Source organism: Gopherus evgoodei, chromosome 1, assembly GCF_007399415.2.
Source record: "Gopherus evgoodei ecotype Sinaloan lineage chromosome 1, rGopEvg1_v1.p, whole genome shotgun sequence".
NCBI lineage: Eukaryota > Metazoa > Chordata > Testudines > Testudinidae > Gopherus > Gopherus evgoodei.
In genome coordinates this window covers 382,229-406,134 of record NC_044322.1, presented here as the reverse complement: position 1 = coordinate 406,134, position 23,906 = coordinate 382,229, and the positions used below count along the sequence as shown (strand labels likewise).

Here is a 23,906-nt window from a genome sequence, read left to right as displayed (position 1 = left end):
CTCCAACTCACCATTCCCCTGTTTATGCATCCGAGAACCACATCATCCCTTTATGGTACAGCATCACACTGGGAGCTCACAATGAGTTGTTTTTCCACAATGTCCCCTAAATCCTTTTCAGGATCCTTGCATTCCATAAAACAGTGCTGTAGTGTGTGGGTCGGGCCTGCATTATCTGTTCCATGAGGAACATTTTGCATTTGACTATATTAAAATATTTTCTTTGCATGGGCCCCATTTTCCAAATGCTCCATATCAATCGGTGCACCTGCCCTAGTCTCATTATTGCAACCACTCTGAAAATCTTTGGGTCATCCACCAATTTTTCTGCAGTGATTTTCTGTTTCCTTCCAGATCATTGATGAAAATACTGAATAGCATCAGGCCTAGAACTGATTCCTGCAGAACCTCACTACAAACATCCCTATTTACTGACGAAGGCCTATTGACTAACACTTTCTGAGATCCATCTGTTAGCCAGTTTCAGTCCATTTTAAATGATCTCTACTGATATTACATGATTTTTTTTTACCTCAATGTTTTCCCCTGCTAAATCAAATGCCTTTGAGAAATCAAGGTTTGTTACATCTGCGCCGTTCCCTGGATCAATCAATGTGTACTCTCATAAAAGGATGAAATCAGGTTTATTTGATCAGCTCTGTTTTGCATAAACCTTGTTGGTGACTGGCATTAATTATATTTCTGGAAATTTTTTTAACTAACCTCATACCAGCTTTTCCATTTTTTCTTAACCTTGTCAATTATTTTATAAAAAAAAAAATTCCCTTTATTTTTAATGCTGTACATTGAACACAAGAACTGACATAAAACTTTTCTAGGATTTCTCTTGTTGTTAATACACTTAATAACCTCCTTTTTTTGATCCATAGCCCTGCCAAACATGGAGTGTTTCCTGATGTCTTAACGTCCCTTATCAATTTTCATGACATCCTAACTCTATTCTTGGCTATCTATTTTCCCTTTTTCTCTTTGTTACATATCGCTTCCCCCTACTAACTGATGCTTTCACTTGGCCACTGAACTGGGTTTACGTCCAAAGTTGTTCACTTTGTTGACTGTGGAATAATGTTTTTCTGCTATCTAATAAACTTATCAAAGAATTACCAATTTCCATTCATATTTTTCTGTCTAAATTTTTCCTACCAATCAGTTTTTATGACAATTTTCTTCACCTTTGGGGAATTAGTCCTCTTGGAGCACTAAGTCTATAGATAGCACTGGTTGGGAACTGACCATTTGAATAAAAATCAGTTTCATTTTTTATTTTCCTCCCTTATGTCATATGCTCCCTTCTTTGTCTCTTGTGTAAACTAAAGAATCTCAGACTTTTCATAGATACATAGATTCTAGGACTGGAAGGGACCTCGAAAGGTCATGGAGTCCAGTCCCCTGCCCTCGTGGCAAGTCCAAATACTATCTAGACCATTCCTGATAATCATTTATCTAACCTGCTCTTAAATATCTCCAGAGATGGAGATTCCACAACTTCCCTAGGCAATCTATTCCAGTGTTTAACTACCCTGACAGTTAGGAACTTTTTCCTAATGTCCAACCTAAATCTCCCTTGCTGCAGTTTAAGCCCATTGCTTCTTGTTCTATCATTGGAGGCTAAGGTGAACAAGTTTTGTCCTTCCTCTTTATGACACCCTTTTAGATACCAGAAAATTGCTATCATGTCCCTTCTCAGTCTTGTCTTTTCTGAACTAAACAAACCCAATTCCTTCAGCCTTCCTTCATAGGTCATGTTCTCAAGACCTTTAATCATTCTTGTTGCTCTTCTCTGGACCCTCTCCAATTTCTCCACATCTTTCTTGAAATGCGGTGCCCAGAACTGGACACAATACTCCAGTTGAGGCCTAACCAGCGCAGAGTAAAGCGGAAGAATGACTTCTCGTGTCTTGTTTACAACACACCTGTTAATACATCCCAGAATCACGTTTGCTTTTTTTTGCAACAGCATCACGCTGTTGACTCATATTAAGCTTGTGGTCCACTATGACCCCTAGATCTCTTTCTGCCATACTCCTTCCTAGACAGTCTCTTCCCATGTGTGAAACTGATTGTTCCTTCCTAAGTGGAGCACTTTGCATTTGTCGTTGTTAAACTTCATCCTGTTTACCTCAGACCATTTCTCCAATTTGTGCAGATCATTTTGAATTATGACCCTATCCTGCAAAGCAGGTGCGATCCCTCCCAGTTTGGTATCATCAGCAAACTTAATAAGCATACCTTCTATGCCAATATCTAAGTCATTGATGAAGATATTGAACAGAACCGGCCCCAAAACAGACCCTGTCAGAAACTCGCTTGTTATACCTTTCCAGCTGGATTGGGAACCATTAGTAACTACTCTCTGAATATGGTTATCCAGCCAGTTATGCACCCACCTTATAGTAGCCCCATTGCAATGTGATGAACTGGGGAGTCAGTCTATGTGCACTACACTGAGTTGCCACCTTTCTAATCGCTGGTAGCTGGATCCCTGAAATTACAGTCTTGCCCCATCTCTTCTGTCAAGCCTCAACCCCGCTGTGTGTCTTCTCCGGAAGGTCCTGCCTCTGTCACTTGCTCCTGTCTTTCCCTCCCCTTGTAAGCTGCGACCCAGTCATCTCTAAAACCAATATGTTCTCATATCTTGTGGCAAATCATTTAAGGACACTGGTTAGTGTTAACATTTTAATGTTTATTCTTAATTTGTTACTAACTCTGTGGAGAGAGAAACCCCATCAAGACTCCTAGGATCTATCTCAGCTCTGGGAGGGAGGTGGGGTATATTGTGATATAGCAGGAGGCAGATATATCTGGGGTCTAAATAAGAAGATCAGAATGGCCATACTGGGTAAAACCAATGGTCCACATAGCCCATTATCCTGTTTTCTGACAGTGCCCAGTGCCAGATGCTTTATAGGGAATGAATAGAATATGGCAATCGGCCTGTGATTCCTGTGGAGCAACTCAGCAGAAGAGGGAAGACGTCCTGAGCCCGGGCTGCCTCAGCTTCAGCTGGACGGAGTTCAAGCCTCCAACCCCAGTAGGAGCCACTGGGGGAGGAGGAGAGACCAGAGCGCCACGGTTGGAGCGGTAGAAGAAGCCCTCCATTCAGGCTCCCCCAAGCCCTAGCCGCAGCCACAGAGCAGAGGCAGGAGTTGCGAGGGGAGCAGGGGAGAGAAGACCAGAGGAGAAAAAGCCCCCAACCCAACAGGAGCCACTGCAGGAGGAAGCCCAGAGCTTGGTGCTGTGGCAGGAGTTGTGGGGACATAGGGGAGAGGAAGGGACAGAAGATTTGAGCTTAGCTTCTGGGCTGCTGCAGAACACAATTAAGCATGTACCACCCCTATTTATGCGCTGCCACTGAAGGTGGGTCTGATCTCCCTACCAAGAGCCGCTGTACAGGGGAAGAACTACTACCATTCCTCCCCATAACCAACAGATTAGCGGCTAGGAGCCTCAGGATCTCAGCAGTACAGGACATCAGATTTCACGAAGGACAGCTGATTTCTTGGTCCATGCCATGTTTTTCACGGCCGTGAAATTGGTAGGGCCCTACTCATTTCTGTCCCCTCCATCTTCCATACCGCTGCCACTCCTGTGTTGTCTATTTCACCTGACCTTGGACAAACCTCAGGAGGAGGTTTCTTGGCTCCCTTCCTTGATTTTTTAGGGGCTTCTCTCTTCCCTCCATCTCCCTTTCCCTTTCTAGAGATAAAAGCAGCAAAGAATCCTGTGGCACCTTATAGACTAACAGACGTTTTAGAGCATGAGCTTTCGTGGGTGAATACCCACTTCCTCAGATGCATGTAATGGAAATATCCAGGGGCAGGTATATATATGTGTGCTAGCAAGCAAGCTAGAGATAACGAGGTCAGTTCAATCAGGAGGGATGAGGCCCTGTTCTAGCAGTTGAGGTGTGAAAACCAAGAGAGGAGAAACTGGTTCTGTAATTGGCAAGCCATTCACAGTCTTTGTTCAATCCTGAGCTGATGGTGTCAAATTTGCAAATCACCATCAGCTCAGGATTGAACAAAGACTGTGAATGGCTTGCCAATTACAGAACCAGTTTCTCCTCTCTTGGTTTTCACACCTCAACTGCTAGAACAGGGCCTCATCCCTCCTGATTGAACTGACCTCGTTATCTCTAGCTTGCTTGCTAGCACACATATATATACCTGCCCCTGGATATTTCCATTACATGCATCTGAGGAAGTGGGTATTCACCCACGAAAGCTCATGCTCTAAAACGTCTGTTAGTCTATAAGGTGCCACAGGATTCTTTGCTGCTTTTACAGATCCAGACTAACACGGCTACCCTCTGATACTTTCTAGAGATAGAGATGGATTGTGTGGCGCCACCGATATAGTCAACGCATCAGTGGTCTGCTCTCTTTGCCCAACTCTGTGGGCCACAGGTTGTAACGGGAGCCCAACCAAAGGGTCATCATAGGTCCATGACAGCATCCCCCACTGTACTGCGGGTTGAGCTTCACCATTTTCTGGTGGACACCTGTGATTTCGAGGGTAAGGTGAAGCTCCTTCAGAAGTGTTGAGGAGACTTCCATCTCATCCTCTGGGCCACAAGGGCTGTTTTGGAGAAGTAGAGGGGAACCAGAAGGCAGGACATCCTGGTTTACCTCTGGGCCTGCAAGTTCTGTGACAAGCTTTTCAGGTTGGTCAGAGATTGTTGCAAGGCCGGCTGGGGATCCTCCTGCCCACAAGGATCCTCTTCAGCCCTCAGAATGAAGCCAACCATCTTTTCAATATTGAACACCAGGGGCTCTAAAGTTATCTCCACAGTTTGCAGATGCTCTCCTTCCTTTGTGACATAGGGTACTGTGTGATTTGCCTGAAAGAAACCCATATGGATCCAGCCGCCAAGACTAGTTGGTGGCTACAGTGGGAGACCAGGTTTATTGTAGACACCTCAGCACTCATTCGGCTGGGGTGGCCACCCTGTTCTCCCCCAATCTACAGCCTGAGATGCTGGAACATGCTGAGGTCATACCAAATTGCCTGCTTCACCTCCAGGCCTGTGTGGAGGGGCTAGCATTGAATCTGTTCACTACCAATGCAGACCCAGAGTGGGAGTGTTTCTATCAACAGACCTCTGCCTTCCTTGGCACCTTGGATTCTCACTAATGCCTGGTCCTGAGTGGGGATTTTAATACCATTGTTGAGGACCAGAATCACTCAGGGATCGAAAGCAGCGAGGCCACTGCAGGCATCCTCAGAGAGATTGTCAATCATCACTCCCTGGTGGATTTCTGATCAACACCCAGATGACAATTCCACCTTTACTTTTGCCCAGGTGGACATCAATCAATTGTGCCACTCCTGTATGCATTTTATTTCCATCTTGCCAGGGCTCATTCCTCCAGCATTCGGCCAGCTCAGTTCTCGGTCCTCCATGGAGTGGCCATCATGGCCTATTTATCTCACAGCTCACTTGAGGCTCTTACCCTTCAGATCCCTCTGCACATACTCCAGGAGTCTGAGCCTAACTTATTTCCTAGTGGTCGGGTTTTCCTTGAATGGGTCCTACAAGAGGATGCTCTCCACCGGGCCTTAACCCCAAGACCTCTGGACTTTTTGATTGGATTCCTGCCCCATGAGTCCCTTTGGCCCCCTCCCTTTCATAAGCCGAGCTGGGTGCACACCCTGCAGCCAGTTTGTTTCTGAATTCCACCAAGGGAACAACTTTACATGCTCATACTCAACATGCTTCACTTCCTGATACCCTGATACCAAGTCGCGGGACCTAGTACCACCTAGCACAGGCATGGATGTAGCAGAGTTCACCCCTATTCCAGATGCCTGCCCATTTTGTGGCATGGGACAGGCCCTGGCACATGCCTGTCTAGAATCTGCAACATTTCAGCCCCTATTCCAACTTCTCCTTAGAAGAGAAAAGTAAGGTGAGTCCTTTCAAGAATTCCTAACAGATGCAAGCAGATCAATGGTCCCGCTTCTTCGTGGAACTTTCCTGGCTTATGCACTTGTCGTAGTATAATTCCCAATTCTGGACCTTAGCGTCCAAAATATGGGTACTAGAATGAATTCCCATAAACTTAATTACCAACTTAGATTCTGTAGCGCTGCCACAAATCAGGAATTTTTAGGGCCTGATATCCTCTGGTCCCCCCAAAATCTTCCCAGGGGACCCCAAGACCCAGATTCCTTGAGTCTCACAACAAAGGGAAATAAACCATTCCCTTCCCCCTCCCTTCTTCCTTCCAGCTCCTTCCCGCCCTGGGAACACTAGGATATCGCCTGATTCAACTTATTGAATCACCACACCGAGAAGAGTGTTACCCTCCCCCTCACCCAGAGGCAATACAAGCTGCGTGAATATAACACAAAGAGAAAATTTATCCTTCCCTTCTCCCCACCAATTCCCTTGAACCTTAACTAGGAGAAAACATCAACAGGGTGCTCTATGCCGCCGCCCACGCTTTCTGAAGGCTGTCATCTGCTTCCTGCTCAGCCTGGAACTGTTCCCTTGAGGCTGGGGTCACCAGTTCTTCCTCAGACTGTGGACTTGGGCTTGGTCCCTCTGGAAGCGATGTAGGTGATGGGGTTGTTTCTGTTGCTGATGAACCGCTCTCCGCTGGTGCACCTGAGGGTATTTCAGGCTCTGGCTGAGCCTTTTGGGTATGGCTGTCTGTTGCTTCTGCCAGTTCTGGCTCGCTGGTGCCCTCTGGCATTGAGTTTGAAGATGTGGTTGCACTTGCTGGTGCTGGTTGCTGTTCCAGTTCCGAGCCTGGGACTGGAGGTACTGTGGCTGTTTCAGTGGTAGGCATGGAATCCGGGTCCATTACCTCTGTCTGGGTCTCTGGTAACACAGACCGGGCGTCTGTGGACAACTCAGGGACAGGAATGGGTCTGGAAGCTTGCCTGGTTTGGCTGCGTGTAACCATTCCCACTCTCTTGGCGCGCTTCACCTGGTTGGCCAAGTCTTCCCCCAGTAGCATGGGGATGGAATAATTGTCATAGACTGCAAAAGTCCACATTCCTGACCAGCCTTTGTACTGGACAGGCAGTTGAGCAGTAGGCAAGTCTACAGCTTGAGACATGAAGGGGTAAATTGTCACTTGGGCCTTTGGGTTGATGAATTTGGGGTCGACGAAGGACTGGTGGATAGCTGACACTTGTGGCCCCGTGTCTCTCCACGCAGTAACCTTCTTTCTGCCCACTCTCAAATTTTCCCTTCGCCATACACAGGCACCCTGGATCAGTATATTTGATTGGGGAGAAATGAAGAACCAGCTGCCCAAATGGAGCTTGAGCGCTCCTGAATGTTGAGGTGTTCAAATCTGGAAGGCAGGTGCTGGGTGTGGGGGTGGGGGGAGAGGGTTGCGGGCTCCGTGGGGGAACATGGCAGCATGTATGCAGCAGCGTGTCTGGAGCTGTGCAGAGCCAGACACGCTGGTCTGAGTGGCACAGTAAGGGGGCTGGGGATTGGAGAAGGGGTAGCGGGTTCGGGGGGGGCAGTCAAGGGACAAGGAGCAGGGGGGGTTGGATGGATCTTGGGGTTCAGGGGGGCAGTCAGGGGCAGGGAGAAGGGGGGGTTGGATGGATCAGGGGTTCAGGGGGGCAGTCAAGGGACAGGCAGCAGTTGGATAGACATGGGAGTCCCAGGGGGTTGTCAGGGGACAGGTAGGTAGTAGGATCCTAGGGGGGAAGTTTGGGGGGGTTCTCAGGAGGGGGCAGTTGGGGACAAGGAGAAGGGAGGCTTATATAGGGGATGGGGTCCTGGGGGGCAGTTAGGGGCAGGGGTTCCGGGAGGGATGATCAGGGGACAGGGAGCGGGAGGGGAGGGGTTGGATGGCTGAGCAGCAAAGAAATAGTTATTATCCCCAAGTCCTCAGACAGGGTGGACAGCAAAAAATCTATGGCTCAGGCCTGTACTCTGGGCAGAGCAGAAAGAGGGTTGGCCTTTCTATCTCTGTTGGAGGGTCAACAATTGCAGGCTCAATAGCCTAGAGAGGGGGGACTTCCACTCCAGGGGTGCAGTGGCAGGGGTAGGGGGATGCAGGTCTTCCTGAATCCATTGCGTCCCAGCCTTAACGGTGGTGTAGAATTCCACCACTGGGTCAGCTGGGAGCCAGATGCAGTCCCAATGGCAGCCAGTAAGTAAACTCCAAGAGGTACTTTTCAATGGTGCTGCAAGCACCGGTGGATCACAAGGGACGTTTCACCAACATCAACGTGGGATGGCCAGGAAAGGTGCATGACGCTCGCATCTTCGGGAACTCTGGTCTGTTTTAACAGCTGCAGGAAGGAACTAACTTCCCAGACCAGAAAATTAATGTTGGGATGTTGAAATGCCTATCCCTGGGGACTCAGCCTACCCCTTAATGCCCTGGCTCATGAAGCCGTACACAGGCACCCTGGACAGCTGTAAGGAGCAGTTCAGCTATAGGCTGAGCAAGTGAAAAATGATGGTAGAATGTGCATTTGGACGTTTAAAATCTCGCTGGCACAGTTAACTGACTAGTTTAAACCTCAGTGAAACCAATATTCCTATCTGACGAAGTGGGTATTTACCCACGAAAGCTCATGCTCCAAAACGTCTGTTAGTCTATAAGGTGCCACAGGATTCTTTGCTCCTTTAATATTCCCATTGTTATTGCTGCTTGCTGTGTGCGCCACAATATCTGTGAGAGTAAGGGAGAGACGTTTATGGTAGGGTGGGAGGTTGAGTAAATCGCCTGGTGGCTGATTATGCACAGCCTGACGCCAGGGTAATTTGAAGAGCACAGCAGAGCATGTTGCGCATCAGAGAAGCTTTGAAAACGAGTTTCATGACTGGCCAGGCTACGGTGTGACAGTTCTCTTTGTTTCTCCTTGATGGAGTTTAAGGATAATCTAGGCATAGCCCAATATCTAAACAAATACTTTGCCTCAGTCTTTAATGAGGCTAATGAGGAGCTTAGGGATAATGGTAGGATGACAAATGGGAATGAGGATATGGAGGTAAATATTACCACATCCGAGGTAGAAGCCAAACTCTAACAACTTAATGGGACGAAATCGGAGGGCCCAGATAATCTTCATCCAAGAATATTAAAGGAACTGGCACGTGAAATTGCAAGCCCATTAGCAAGAATTTTTAATGAATCAGTAAACTCAGGGGTTGTACTGTACGACTGAAGAATTGCTAACATAGCTCCTAGTTTTAAGAAAGAGAAAAAATGTGATCCGAGTAATTATAAGCCTGTTAGTTTGACATCTGTAGTATGTAAGGTCTTGAAAAAAAAATTTGAAAGAGAAAGTAGTTAAGGACATTGAGGTCAATGGTAATTGGGACAAAATACAACAAAAAATTTGAAAGAGAAAGTAGTTAAGGACATTGAGGTCAATGGTAATTGGGACAAAATACAACATGGTTTTACAAAAGGTAGATCAGGTGGTGCCAAACCAACCTGATCGCCTTCTTTGAGAAGATAACAGATTTTTTAGACAAAGGAAACACAGTGAATCTAATTGACCTCGATTTCAATAAGGCATTTGACACGGTTCCACATAGGGAATTATTAGTTAAATTGGAAAAGATGGGGATCAGTATGAAAACTGAAAGGTGGATAAGGAACTGGTTAAATGGGAGACTACAACGGGTCATACTGAAAGGTGAACTGTCAGGCTGGAAGGAGGTTACTAGTGGAGTTCCTCAGGGATCGGTTTTTGGACCAATCTTATTTAATCTTTTTATTACTGACCTTGGCACAAAAAGTGGGAATGTTTGCAAATGACACAAAGCTGGGAGGTATTGCTAACACAGAGAAGGACCGGGATATCATATAGGAAGATCTGGATGATCTTGTAAACTGGAGTAATAGTTATAGGATGAAATTTAATTGTGAAAAGTGCACGGTCATGCGTTTAGGGATTAATAACAAGAATTTTGGTTATAAATTGGGGACACATCAGTTGGAAGTAACAGAGGAGGAGAAGGACCTCGGAGTATTGGTTGATCACAAGATGACTGTGAGCCACCAATGTGATATGACTGTGAAAAAAGCTAATGCTGTTTTAAGATGCATCAGGCGAGGTATTTCCAGCAAAGATAAAGATGTGTTAGTACCGTTATACAAGGAACTGGGGAGAGCTCATCTGGAATACTGTGTGCAGTTCTGGTCTCCCATGTTTAAGAAGGATGAATTCAAACTGGAACAGGTACAGAGAAGGGCTACTAGGATGATCCGAGGAATGGAAAACCTTCTTATGAAAGGAGAGTCAAAGAGCTTGGCTTGTTTAGCCTAACCAAAAGAAGGCTGAGGGGGGATATGATTGCTCTTTATAAATATATCAGAGGGATAAATACCAGGGAGGGAAAGGAATTATTTAAGCTCTGTACCAATATGGACACAAGAACAAATGGATATAAACTGGACGCTATGAAGTTTAGACTTGAAATTAGACAAAGGTTTCTAACGATTAGAGGAGTGAAGTTCTGGAACAGCCTTCCAAGGGGAGTAGTGGGGGCAAAAGACATATCTGGCTTTAAGACTAAGCTTGATAAGTTTATGGAAGGGATGGTATGATTGGCAACTAATCTTTGATTATTAGCAGGTAAGTTTGCCCAGTGGTCTATGATGGGATGTTAGATGGGGTGGGATCTGAGTTACTACAGGTAATTCTTTCCTGGGTGCTGACTGGTGAGTCTTGCCCACATGCTCAAGGTTTAACTGATTGCCATGTTTGGGGTTGGGAAGGAATTTTCCTCCAGGGAAGATTGGAGGAGGCCCTGGAGGTTTTTCGCCTTCCTCTGCAGCGCGGGGCACGGGACACTTGCTGGAGGATTCTCTGCAGCTTGAGGTCTTCAAACCACAATTTGAGGACTTCAATAACTCAGACATAGATTAGGGGTTTGTTACAGGAGTGGATGGGTGAGATTCTGTGGCCTGCTTTGTGCAGGAGGTCAGACTAGATGATCATAATGATCCCTTCTGACCTTAAAGTCTATGAGTCTATGGAAACTTGCCCTCTTGGTTGACTATACTTCTGTGTAAGCCAACTGACCTCCCACCTTTGATCACTACTTTCAGAGGCAATAAAGTCATTGTTGTTTCCAAATTATGCATTTTTTATTAATTCATCACACAAATTGGGGGAAAACTCACAAGGTAGCCAGGGACGGGTGGGTGAGCAGGGAAGCACTGAGTGGGGCGGTGCATGAGGGGAGGAGAGAAGGACAAGGCCACACTACAGTTTAAAACTTACTGAATGCCAGCTCTCTGTTGCTTGGGAGTCCTCTGGGATAGAGTGTCTAAGTGCCTGTAGCCGTCCTCCCCCAGCCCCGTCCCTGCTCTTGGGCATCTGGGTGAGGAGGCTATGGAACTTGGGGAGGAGGTCAGATGGTTACACAGGGGGTGCAGTGGCAGTCTGTGCTCCTGCTGCCTTTCCTGCAGCTCCACCAGATGCCTAAACATGTCAGTTTTCTCCCCCATTAGCCTCAGCGCTGCATCCTGCCTCCTCTCAGCGTGCTCCTCCCTCCTCTCATCACGTTCATTTAACGCTTTCCTGGAGCCGGCCATTGTGTGCCTCCCCGCATTCTGCAGAGCTCGTTCAGTGTGGGAGCACTTCGTGAGCACTGAGAACACCTCGTTACACGTGCATTTTTTTTGCCTTCTAATCTGCACTAGCCTCTGGGACGGAGAGGATAGGGGAAGCGTAGAAACATTTGCAGCTGCCAGAGGAAAAAAAGGAAGAGTAGTATTTAAAAAGATACATTTTAGAGAACAAAGGGAAGACTAATTTCACACTGAATCAAGTGATTCACATTACATAGCACATGTGCTTTTGCTACAAGGTAGCATTTTGACTCATATTGGGTGCCTGCTGGTTTGGTGTGAGAGATCACATACGTTCAGCTGGGCAACAGAATTCCTCTTAGCTATGGTACGGGAAAGGGTTTCGGCTTCTTCAACCTTCATAACTTTGAGGGCTGAGGAAGATCCTCGTGAACATGGAATCCCCATTCGGCCTTGCAACAATCACTGACCAACCTGAAAGGCTTGTCACAGAAGTTGCGAGACCGCTGGTAGACCAGGATGTCCTACCTCCTGGTTCCTCTCCACTCCTCCAAAACAGCCCTCATGACCAAGAGGACAAGGTAGAAGTCTCCCCAACGCAGGAGAGAGAGCTTCACTTTACCCTTGAAATCGCAGGTGTCCACCAGAAAACACTGAAGCTCATCCCACAGCACAGTGGGGGGCGGTGTCCTGTACCTAAGATGATCCCCTGGGCAAAGAGGGAGAAGACCAGCATTGCAGTGACAATACTAGTGGAGCTGAGCAACACATCTCTATCTCTAGAAACGGAAAGGGAGATGGAAGGAAGAGATCAGCCCCTAAATGGTGAAGGAGGGGAGGCAAAACTCCCACCACATAAGGTTCATCTAAGGACAGGGGAAAGGAGACAACCCCTGGGTGGGAGCAGTATGGAAGGTATATGGGACACAAATGAGAGGGACTTCTTCCCTCCACAGCACCTGTCTCTGCTCTGTGGCTGCGGCAAGGGCTCAAGGCAGCCTGAACTGAGGGCTTCTTCTGCCGTTCCACCCAGGAAGCCAGGGCTCTTCCCCTCCCCCAGCAGTGCCTACTGGGGCTGGAAACTTGAACTCCTGTCAGATAAATCTGAGATAGCCCAGGCTCAGGGCTTCTGCCCCTTCTACTGAGCTGCTCCACACGAATCACAGGCTGATTCCCACATTCTGTTCATTCCCTCTTGTTAGGGCCTTTAACCCAAACGGCAAAGTTTGTTGTCTGACCGCGAGAGAGACAGGCAACACCAGCAAGGTCCGATCGAAAGCTCTTTATTGACAAGTGCACGCATCAATAGAGAGCAGCTCGTCTCCCGAGAGAACCAGCCTGCTCTTTACATTTTAGTACAAGCCTATATAGACAGTTTTGTTTTGTTATAAATTATTTACTGGAGCAACCCACCCCCTTTTTTATACATGCATGCCTAAAGTTAGAAATGTAGGGGAGTTAAAAACAAACAAAGAACAAAACCAGGGAGTAAAAACAAGGAGGCAGGGAAACTAGGACTTTTATTAGTTTTTTGAAGGAGCTGCCCGAACACAGCACATTTGGTACTATGTAAAAAATGCAGCTTTTTTTTATTTTACTTTTTTTTAGCGCTTGTAAAACATGCTGCTGCTTTTTAGTGTTATTCACTTAAAAATTACCCACAAACCTTTGTTAGCCTAACTTTGGTCAGGTTGGCATACCTGGTTTTGTTTGCTATATTTTTATTTAGGCCTAACACTCTGAAGCACCTGGCACTGAGCACTGTCAGAAGAAAGGCTACTGGGCTTCTTGGACCATTGGTTTTACCCAGTGTGGCCATTCTGATCTTCTTAATTAGACCCCAGATGTATTTGTCTCCTGCTGCGATCCACTATACCCCACCCCCCTCCCAGAGCTGAGATAGATCCCAGGAGTCCTGATGGGGTCTTTCTTTCTATACAGAGTTAATGACAAGAGCAGGGCATTGGGGAGAAGACACACAGCAGGGTCGAGGCTTGAAAGAAGAGATGGGGCAAGAATGTAATTTCAGGCATTCAGCTAACAGCAATTAGAAAGGTCACAACCCAGTGTAATGTACATAATCTGACTCCCCAGTTCATCACATTGACACAGGACAGTTAGGACAGGACAGGATTTAATCTCTCTGTCTGTCCAGTACGTGATTCAGGGAAGAGGCCCCAGCATCATGCACCAGCCAACTCTGCATGGAGCTCAATCTGAGAGCCAGAGCACAAGGAGGAAACATTTAGGTCTCTTTATGAGTAAAGAGTTTAAGCAGCCTGTCCTGGATCTGTTTGGTCCTCACCCCATAGATGATGGGGTGTAGCATGGGGGGCACCAGCAGGTACACACTGGCAATGAGAACGAGGAAGTGCCGGGGCACATTGTGGCCAAACCGGTGCGTGAGAGAGGAGAAGAAATCTGGTATGTACAAAGCTAAGATGGCACAAAAATGAGAGATGTAAGTCCCAAAAGTCTTGAGTTGGGCATCTTTTGTGGGAAGGCAGAAGATGACGTGGAGGATCAGAGTATAAGACACAGTGATAAAAAACATATCCATTCTGATCACAGAGAGAAGATCAAACAGGCCATAGTAACTACTGATGCTGAAGTCAGCACAGGCCAGCTTCATCACAGCTATGTGCCCACAACAAAAGTGGGGGATGATATTGGTTCTGCGATATGGCCACCACGTCGTCAGGAAGGGATAGGGTACTGTGATTATGCCACTGCGCAGCACCATGGGCAGGCCTATTGTGGCCACAACAGAGTCTGTCAGGATGGTGGAATGTCTCAGGGGATGGCAGATGGCCATGTAGCGATCAAAAGCCATGGCCACGAGTATTCCAGACTCCTTCCCTGAGAAGCAGTGAACGAAGTACATCTGGGTGAGGCAGGCACTGAAATCGATCTCCCTGGAATTGAAGCAGAAGATGCTCAGCGTTTTGGACAGGGTGAATGTGGACAGGACCAGGTCGCTGACAGCCAGCATGCAGAGGAAATAGTACATAGGGCCATGGAGGCTCGGCTCCATCTTCACAATGAACAGGATGGTGAAGTTCCCCAACACGGCTAAGGTGTACATAGCACAGAAGGGAATGGAGGTCCAGACATGGGCATCCTCCAGGCCAGGAATGCCAAGTAGAATGAAAGTGGAGGGGTTGGTGAAGTTGGTTGTGTTGGAATCTGACATGGAGTAGGTGAGAAAGTGTCCAACTCTGAGGCATAAGGGTGCCTTCTGCATTTAGCATATGCTCCCCTGACTTTCTGTGTGTTCCCAGGATCACAGGTGATGTCACAGTAGAAATGCCTGCATGGAGAGACAACGTTAATATGAGACATTGAATGCAGTAGTGGAGGCTGTTCTCATGGAAGAAGCAGAGTCACATTAGCTATCCTCCAGACATAGAATCATAGAACTATAGACTATTAGGGTTAGAAGAAACCTTAGGAGGTCATCCAGTTCAACCTCCTGCTCAAGGCAGGACCAATCCCCAACTAAATCATCCCAGCCAGGGTTTTGTCAAGCCTGACCTTAAAAACCTCTAAGGAAGGAGATTCCACCACCCCCCTAGGGAACCCATTCCAGTGCTTCACCATCCCACTACTGAAATAGTGTTTCCTAATATCCAACCTAAACCTCCCCCACTGCAACCTGAGACCATTGCTCCTTGTTCTGTCATCTGCCAGCACTCGGAACAGCCTAGCTCCATCGTCTTGGGAATCCTCTTCAGGTAGCTGAAGGCTTCTATCAGATCCAAACTCACTCTTCTCTTCTGCAGACTAAATAACCCCAGTTCCCTCAGCCTCTCCTCGTAAGTCATGTGTCCCAGCCCCCTGGTCATTTTCATTACCCTCTGCTGGACTCCCTCCAATTTGTCCACATCCCCTCTGTAGTCGGGGGACCAAAACTGGATGCAATACTCCAGGTATGCTCTCACTAGTGTCTAATAGAGGGGAATAATCACTTCCCTCAATCTGCTGGCAATGCTCCTACTAACACAGCTAAATATGCCATTGGCCTTCTTGGCAACAAGGGCACACTGCTGATTCATATCTAGCTTCTCATCCATTGTAATCCCCAGGTCCTTTTTTGCAGAACTGCTGTTTACTCATTTGGTCTCTAGCCTGTAGCAGTGCATGTGATTCTTCTGTCCAAAGTGCAGGACTCTGCACTTGTCCTTGTTGAACCTCATCAGATTTCTTTTGGCCCAATCCTCCAATTTGTCTATGTCACTCTGGACCCTATCCCTACCCTCCAGCATACCGACCTATCCCCCCATTTTAGTGTCATCTGCAAACTTGCTGAGGGTGCAATTAATCCCATCATCCAGATCATTAATGAAGATATTGAATAAAGCTAGCTCCAGGAACGACCCCTGGGGCACTCCACTAGATACTGGATGCCAACTAGCCATCTAACCATTGATTAATAGCCATTGAGCCTGACAATCTAGCCACCTTATAGTCCATTCCTCCAACCCAAACCTTTTTAACTTGCTGGCAAGAAAACAAGGAAGACAAAGCCTGAGTTGAATTATAGTAAAGACGTCCATTCCCTCAAGCCCTGCACTGTTTAAGAAAATTGCAATTTTCTGCTGGTCTCCTTTCTCAGCAAACCCAGCTTCTTCAATAGATATATCTCAAAACTCTGCCTCAATCTCTTCCTGGAGTCTGCTGCATTGCCTGAGAGTTTCAGCTCCCTGGGGGCTTCCAGTTCTTCCATCTCCAGGGTGACTCCTTCCCCACAGCCCTGTTAACTTTGCCCTCTCCTCTGGTCTCCCCTCTGGTACCAGGGGTTGTCCTGGGAATTCACGAGAAGGAGGCTCAATCTGCACTCGACAGAGGGAGGTGTGATTGGAACTTAAGTAGATTAAAAAACTAACGGAGAGTCACGCGCTCCCAGTTGTGTGTCTGCTGCAGCTGCCATTCAATGGCCTGTTCTCGATCGCCCCAGTCTAGTTCCCTGATCATGTGATCTGCTCTTAATGGCCCAGGACACACTTCCAACAGCCAGGGCAGGGCTGTGCATTTCCGCTGTCTCACACCCACCCAGCAGCCTATGGAACCACCCGTTCTTAGTGCTGCTCCTCCCCCATCTCCCACCTGCCCCCTCTCTGGTGTGTTACACACAGTAGCTGGGTCTTGTCTGAATTTGATTTCTAGCTTATTGGGGCACGGACAGTTTCTGCTTCCGGGTTTGTGAAGGGCCCAGCACAAGGGGCCCTGAACTGGAACTGGGCCTCTGCAGGCTTCCACAATTCAGACAATAATAATAAATTATAGATACAGTGATCCAGCCAAATCAAGGCCTAGCCCCTTCCCCCACTTTGCCTGATTGGTTTGCAAAGTCTTATTCTGCATGGAACATTCGATTTCAATTTCCCCTGGGAGAGACTGGGAGGAAATGAACCAAGAGGGAGAGAACAAACCCAGTGCAAACACTGATCCAGTCTCTATCCTTCCCATAGAGCCCCCCTTTGTTCCACAGCAGCATTTTTGGGGGTGGAGAGGGAGGCATCTGTGCCCAGGACAGGCCCTCGGCTGCCCTCCATCCATGGGAACATTCTGTTGGTGTTGGTTTTATGTCTGTTCCCCTGAAGTGACCCCATTGACTATGATGCGCTGGCAGGTTTCTGAGGGGCAGCGGAAGTGCAGTCCCAGAGTTCACACCTCACAGGAGCAGGGAACTTACAAATTCCAGCTAGTTCTGAAAACCTCAGATTCACCTTCAGAGGATGGCGAAGGCTCAGGATCCCCCTGCCAGACTTTCGTCTGTGTCCCACGCAATGAACAGCCCCTGCCAGAGCAGGAAGCCGTTTCCTTCTTGGTGTGACAGAGAGATCGTGGTTATGGCAGGGAAGTCAGGACTCCTGGGTTCTGTCTGTCATCCTGCCACTCAATCTCTCTGATACCTTGGCCAAGTCACCTCTTGCTGTGCCTCACTTTCGTATCTGTATAATGGAGATATGTTCATAGTGACTTTCCTGTGTTAGTTATTTTGAAGATCCTTCAGAGAATGGTGCTGCACAGTTTGATGATCATTACTGATGAGAATTATTGATCTCTGATCCCTTAGCAACAGTCCAGTATGGAGAAAGTGTTTGTATCTTCCCTAAGTCATCTGTCTCCAGATCTGTCTGTCTACTACCTACCCATCCCTCCTGGGCATTTATAGGGTTTCAGACCCTATGGAGACTGAGACGCTATCCCTAATTTTCTTCCTAATTGACTAGAATTTTTAAATATACACAAATACACAGAGCAGCCAATTCCTCTTGGCCTCAGCACAGAGCCCCAGAGTTCTCATCTCCCTTAGGGAAGGTCTCTTAATTGTTGTTTACTCCTAAAGCTGGATAAAGAGCACAGCACAGAACTATAATATATATGCTGCACACCTCTGTGTCAGCTCTCGGTGTGGGATGCTGCTGCAGATGCTGGGGTGAGAGAGGGGTGGGACACCTGAGAGGGATTCTCAGGGAAGACACTTCCATCTCAGGATTCACAGGTACCCATCTCTTGCTCAGGAGCTCTCCTGGTCTACAAACCCTGTACAACGTGGGTGTGATGGGACAGAGAATAGGTCTGGGGTCCTTTCAGATCTGCACAGCAGTTAAACAACCCAAGGCCCTTGCCAGAGGTGATGCATTTTGTTTTCCTGGGTCCAGCTCATCAAATGCTCAAGACCAATCGATATGCGTGCCCTGACCTCTACATTGTAACCATTTTGCCAGTCTTTGGGCCATCCACAAATTTGATCTGCACTGATTTTATATTTCCTTCCATATCTGGATGACTGGAAAAAGGCTACTGCAGTGCTCATATTTTAAAAAGGGAAGGAGGAGAATCCGGGGAACTACAGGCCAATTACGAGCCACTTGGAGGACAGGAAAGTGATCGGGAACAGTCAGCATGGATTCACCAAGGGCAAGTCATGCCTGACTAACCTAATTGCCTTCTATGAGGAGATAACTGGCTCTGTGGATGAGGGGAAAGCAGTGGATGTGTTCCTTGACTTTAGCAAAGCTTTTGATACGGTCTCCCACAGTGTTCTTGCCAGCAAGTTAAAGAAGTATGGGCTGGATGAATGGACTATAAGGTGGATAGAAAGCTGTCTAGATTGTCAGGCTCAATGGGTAGTGATCAATGGCTCCATGCCTAGTTGGCAGCCAGTTTCAAGTGGAGTGCTCCAAGGGTTGGTCCTGGGGCCGGTTTTGTTCAATATCTTCATTAATGATCTTGAGGATGGGTGGACTGCACTCTCAGCAAGTTTGCAGAGGACACTAAACTGGGAGGAGTGGTAGATATGCTGGCAGGTAGGGATAGGATACAGAGGGACCTAGACAAATTAGAGGATTGGGACAAAAGAAACCTGATGAGGTTCAACAAAGACAAGTGCAGACTACTGCACTTAGAATGGAAGAATCCCATGCACTGTTACAGACTAGAGACCGAATGGCTAGGAAGCAGTTTTGCAGAAAGGACCTAGGGGTTACAGTGGACAAGAAGCTAGATGTGAGTCAACAGTGTGTGCTTGTTGCAAAGAATGCTAATAGCATTTTGGGCTGTATAAGTAGGGGCATTGCCAGCAGATCAAGGAACATGATAATTCCCCTATATTAGACATTGGTGAGGCCTCATCTGGAGTAGTGTGTCCAGTTTTGGGCCCCACATTACAAGAAGGATGTGGAAAAACTGGAAAGAGTCCAGCGAAGGGCAACAAAAATGATTAGGGGGCTGGAGCACATGACTTATTAGGAGAGGCTGAGGGAACTGGGATTGTTTAGTCTTCAGAAGAGAAGAAGGAGGGCGGGATTTGATAGCTGCTTTCAACTACCTGAAAGGGGGTTCCAAAGAGGATGGATCTAGACTGTTCTCAGTGGTACCAGATGACAGAACAAGGAACAATGGTCTCAAGTTGCAGTGGGGGAGGTTTAGGTTGCATATTAGGAAAAACTTTTCCAGTAGGAGGCTGGTGAAGCACTGGAATGGGTTCCCTAGGGAGGTGATGGAATCTCCTTCCTTAGAGGTTTTTAAAGTCAGGCTTGACAAAGCCCTGGCTGGGATGATTTACTTGGGGACTGGTCCTGCTTTGAGCAGGAGGTTGGACTAGATGACATCCTGAGGTCCCTTCCAACCCTGATACTCTATGATTCTATAATCACTGATGAAAATATTGAATAGCATCAAACCTAGAACTGATCCCTGCAGATCCCAACTAGGAACAGCCCCATTCACTGACAATGGCCCATTGACAACTGCTTTCTTAGATATAGCAGCTAAGAGTCCTGTGGCACCTTATAGAATAACAGACGTATTGGAGCATGAGATTTTGTGGGAGAATACCCACTTCATCAGATGACATGCATCCGACGAAGTGAGTGATCATCTCCAAAAGCTCATGCTCCAATACGTCTGTTAGTCTATAAGGTGCCACAGGACTCTCTGCTGCTTTTACAGATCCAGACTAACACGGCTAGCACCCTGATACTTGTTTCTTAGATATGTCAGTTAGTCAGTTTTTAGTCCATTTTACGTGTGCTATACTGATATTGTAGAGTGTTTATATTTTTATCTGAATGTTTTCTCCTACTAAATCAAATGTCTCCAAGAAATCAAAAACTATTGCATCTCCATGGTTCCCTTGTTCAGACAAATGTTTATTCTCATTAAAGGCTGAAATCAATTTTATTTGACAAGATCTGTTTTCCCTAAACCATATTATTGACTGCCATTAATTATATTCCTAGATTTTTTTTAAACTAATCCCATTCCAGCTTTTCCATTGTTTCCTAGTTTGTAAAATCTATTTTTAAATTTTCCCTTTTTTATAAATACTGGGTTTTTTTTGGTTCGGCTACTGCCTGATTGTGTACTTCTGGTCAGGGGCAGCTCTAGACATTTTGCCACCCCAAGCACGGAGGGTCCACTGGTCCCATGGCTTTGGGACCAGTGGACCCTCTGCAGGCATGCCGCCGAAGGCACCCTGCCTGCTGCCCTAGCAGAGACCGGCAGAGCGCCCCCCTTGGCTTGCCGCCCCAGGCATGCACTTGGAGCACTGCTGCCTGGAGCCGCCCCTGCTTCTGGTTCCAGTGAGATATGGTCAGTTTGTCATTGGTGTTCGTAACTCTAAGGTTCTCCTGTTGGTGCTGTTTAATGTCCTCCTTGACTGCTAATGGGCCAGAAAGTATTTCATCATCACATGTGATATGAGTACCTGATATTGCTTCTTTCGGAATGCAGAACAAAACTATTTTGTGAACCTTTTCTTTCCAAATGCAGTAAAAAAATGTTTCTAGAACACATCTACCTTTTCTGTGACATTAGCAGTTTCCTTTCTCCCTCTAGGAATTGGCTTACACTTATTCTACGATTTTCTTCTTAATATATGTCTTTAACATCCCTTATCAATTTTCATAACTTCTAATTTGTATGCTGGGTATAAACTTTACCTTTTCCCCATTTGTTATATATTGCCTCCTCGTCCCCCACTCCCCCAATTGCTGTCTTTCCTTTGACACTGAATCATGTTTTAAGCAAAAACTGTCCACTTTCTTGACTGTGGAACTATGGCTTTTTGGCTATCTAATACATTCTTCTTAAAGAACTCCCAGTTTTCCATTTCATTTTTCTCTCCAAATTTTTCCTCCCAATCACTTTTTCTGGTAGTTTGCCTCAGCTTTGGGGAATTAGTTCGTCTGAAGCACTAAGGAACTACAGATGCCTCTGGTTGGGTACTGTTCTCTGTCTATTTAATTTGATTGGAATCACTTCCAGTCTTTAGTTTGATCTCCTCTTTTATATGCCATCCTATTTTTCTTTTCTTTAAACTAAACAGTCCCAGACTTTCCAGTCTGTCCACATATGGCAGCCTCCTCCATTTTCACAGACTGCTTCAGAAACTCCATTTCTATTGGTGATATCATTGATAAAGACAGTGTGGCGAAAGCTAAGAGCATGTCCAGAGCAGGTTCTTCTCCATCCCATTCCTAAGGCATTCTAACATTCTCACTGTTTTTCGACTGCTGTGAAAGAGCGGGTGTTTCCATGGAGTTGCCAACAATGACACCCAGGTCTTTTCCCTGGGGCCTGTTCTACTTGAGATGTTTCTCACTGGCACATGTCTGGGAAAGGTTTAGATTTTTTCCACTCAGATGCTGAACAACTGGGTTAATGGGGAGCTCCCTAAAGCATGAATTCTCTAACCTGCGTAACAATGAGGGATAACCAGTATCCACACTTGTGTTTCCTGTTGGTGCCTGTTAAGGTTTCCCAAACAAGACATGTAGGAATTATTGTTATGGGGAACACCATGCAATACGGAATTGGCATTAGTAGGGTCAGTTGTTCATAATTAATTTATCTGAATAATGAAAATGGCATTTTTTTGGTGCGTGAAGAGCAACCAATCTGCTTCACCCACGAGAACAGCCTCCGGTTGTGTATGTAGTGTCTCATATTAACATTGTCTCTCCATCCAGGTACTTGTACTGCAACCATCACCCTAGAGCCTGGGCACATACAGGAAGTCAGCAGAACATACAGTCCACGCACTAGACACCGTTCTGCCTCAGAGATGGACACCTTCTCCCCCACTCCATGTCAGATTCCAACACAACTGACTTCACCAACCCCTCCACCTTCATCCTGCTGGGTATTCCTGGCCTGGAGGTGGCCCATGTCTGAATCTCCTTTCCCTTCTGTGCCATATACATCATAGACATCTTGGGGAACTTTACTATCCTGTTCATCGTAAAGATGGAGCCAAACCTCCAAGTGCCCATGTACTATTTCCTTTGAAGCTGGCTGTCACTGACCTGGTCCTGTCTACATCCACCCTACCCAAAATGCTGAGCATCTTCTGGTTCAATTCCAGGGAGATCAGTTTCAGTGCCTGCCTCACCCAGGTTTACTTTGTTCACTCCCTCTCAGCGATGGAGTCTGGGACCTTGGTGGCCATGGCTTTTGATCACTATGTGGCCATCTGTGACCCCCTGAGATATTCCACTACCCTGACTAACCCTTTGGTGACCAAGATCAGCCTTGCCATGGTGCTGTGCAGTGGCATGTTCATACTGCCCTATCCCTTCCTGGCGAGGCATTGGCCATCATCTCCCAGTCGTACTGTGAGCACATGACTGGGTTGAAGATGGCCTATGCTGACATCTGTGTCAGTAGTTACTGCGGCCTTTTTCTGGCCTTCTTGGTCACTGGTCTGGATGTGCTTTTTATCACTTTGTCCTATATCCAGATCCTCAGGGCCATCTTCAGACTCCCCACAAAGGACGCCAGGCTCAAGACCTTTGGGACCTGCAGCTCCCACCTCTGTGTTATCTTAGCCTTTTATATCCCAGCTTTCTTCTCCTTCCTCACACACTGGTTTGGCCACAATGTGCCCCTGCATTTCCACATTCTCATAGCCAACATATACCTTCTGGTGCCCCCCATGCTGAACCCCATCATCTACGGTGTGAGGACCAGACAGATCCAGAACAGGCTGCTCCAGCTATTTACTCAGAAAGGAATGAAAGTTTTCTCCTGGTGCCCTGGCTCTCAGACTGAGTTCCATGCAGAGCTGGTTGGTGACACTGGGCTGATCCCTCTTCCCTGAATCACTATCTGGAGAGTGAAAGTGACATTAAGCCCATTCCTGACTTTATTGTGCTGTGTCTGTGTGCCAAACTGGGAAATCGATCTATGTACAATTCATTAACTCAAAGGGATGCCACATTTCCAATTTCTGTTAACTGGACTCCTGAGATGCCGCCTGACTCCTTCCTCCAATCCCCACCCTTGCTGCACATCTCACCTTTAGACTCCACCCACTTCTGCGTCCTTTCCCCCAAGGTCATACTCCTGTTGATCACTCCTCTCCTGCCTTCCCTCGTCACTTTCTAGATCATCTCCAGCTTCCTCTCCACCCCAGCTGTGCCACCTCTGCTTCGGGGCTGGCAAAAGAGCTGCTGCACCCTGACAAACAGTCTGGCTGCTGGTAGGAAGCAGCCCCCAATGAGTAGAGGTGGCACAAGTTAATGATCTGCCACTTCCCCCCTCCCTGCAGTAACTGGACACTGCCAGTTTCCATTTTTGACCTGACTTTCTGGTTGAAAACTGGTTACCTGGGAACCCTAAATGACACATAGACACATAAGCCAAAAACTGAACAGTCTGGGTAAAACCCAGATGAGTGGAAACTCTATAAACTCATGTTTGCTTGTACGAAACATCTCTATCTTTATGTCTTTGGGATTTTCCCGTACTCTTCATTCACATGCCACAGAGGCAGGGAATGGTGTGCAGGTGTCATATTGTGTTTACCTGGATCTGGGTATCTCTTGTGCTGTCTAAAGTAGATGA

At 46.9% G+C, this 23,906-nt stretch overlaps 1 pseudogene; it reads left to right on the top strand.

Annotated features, from left to right (window-relative positions):
- LOC115647952 overlaps positions 1-23,160 on the top strand; it is a 36,947-nt pseudogene extending 13,787 nt beyond the window's left edge.
- The last annotated feature ends 746 nt before the right edge of the window (positions 23,161-23,906 follow it).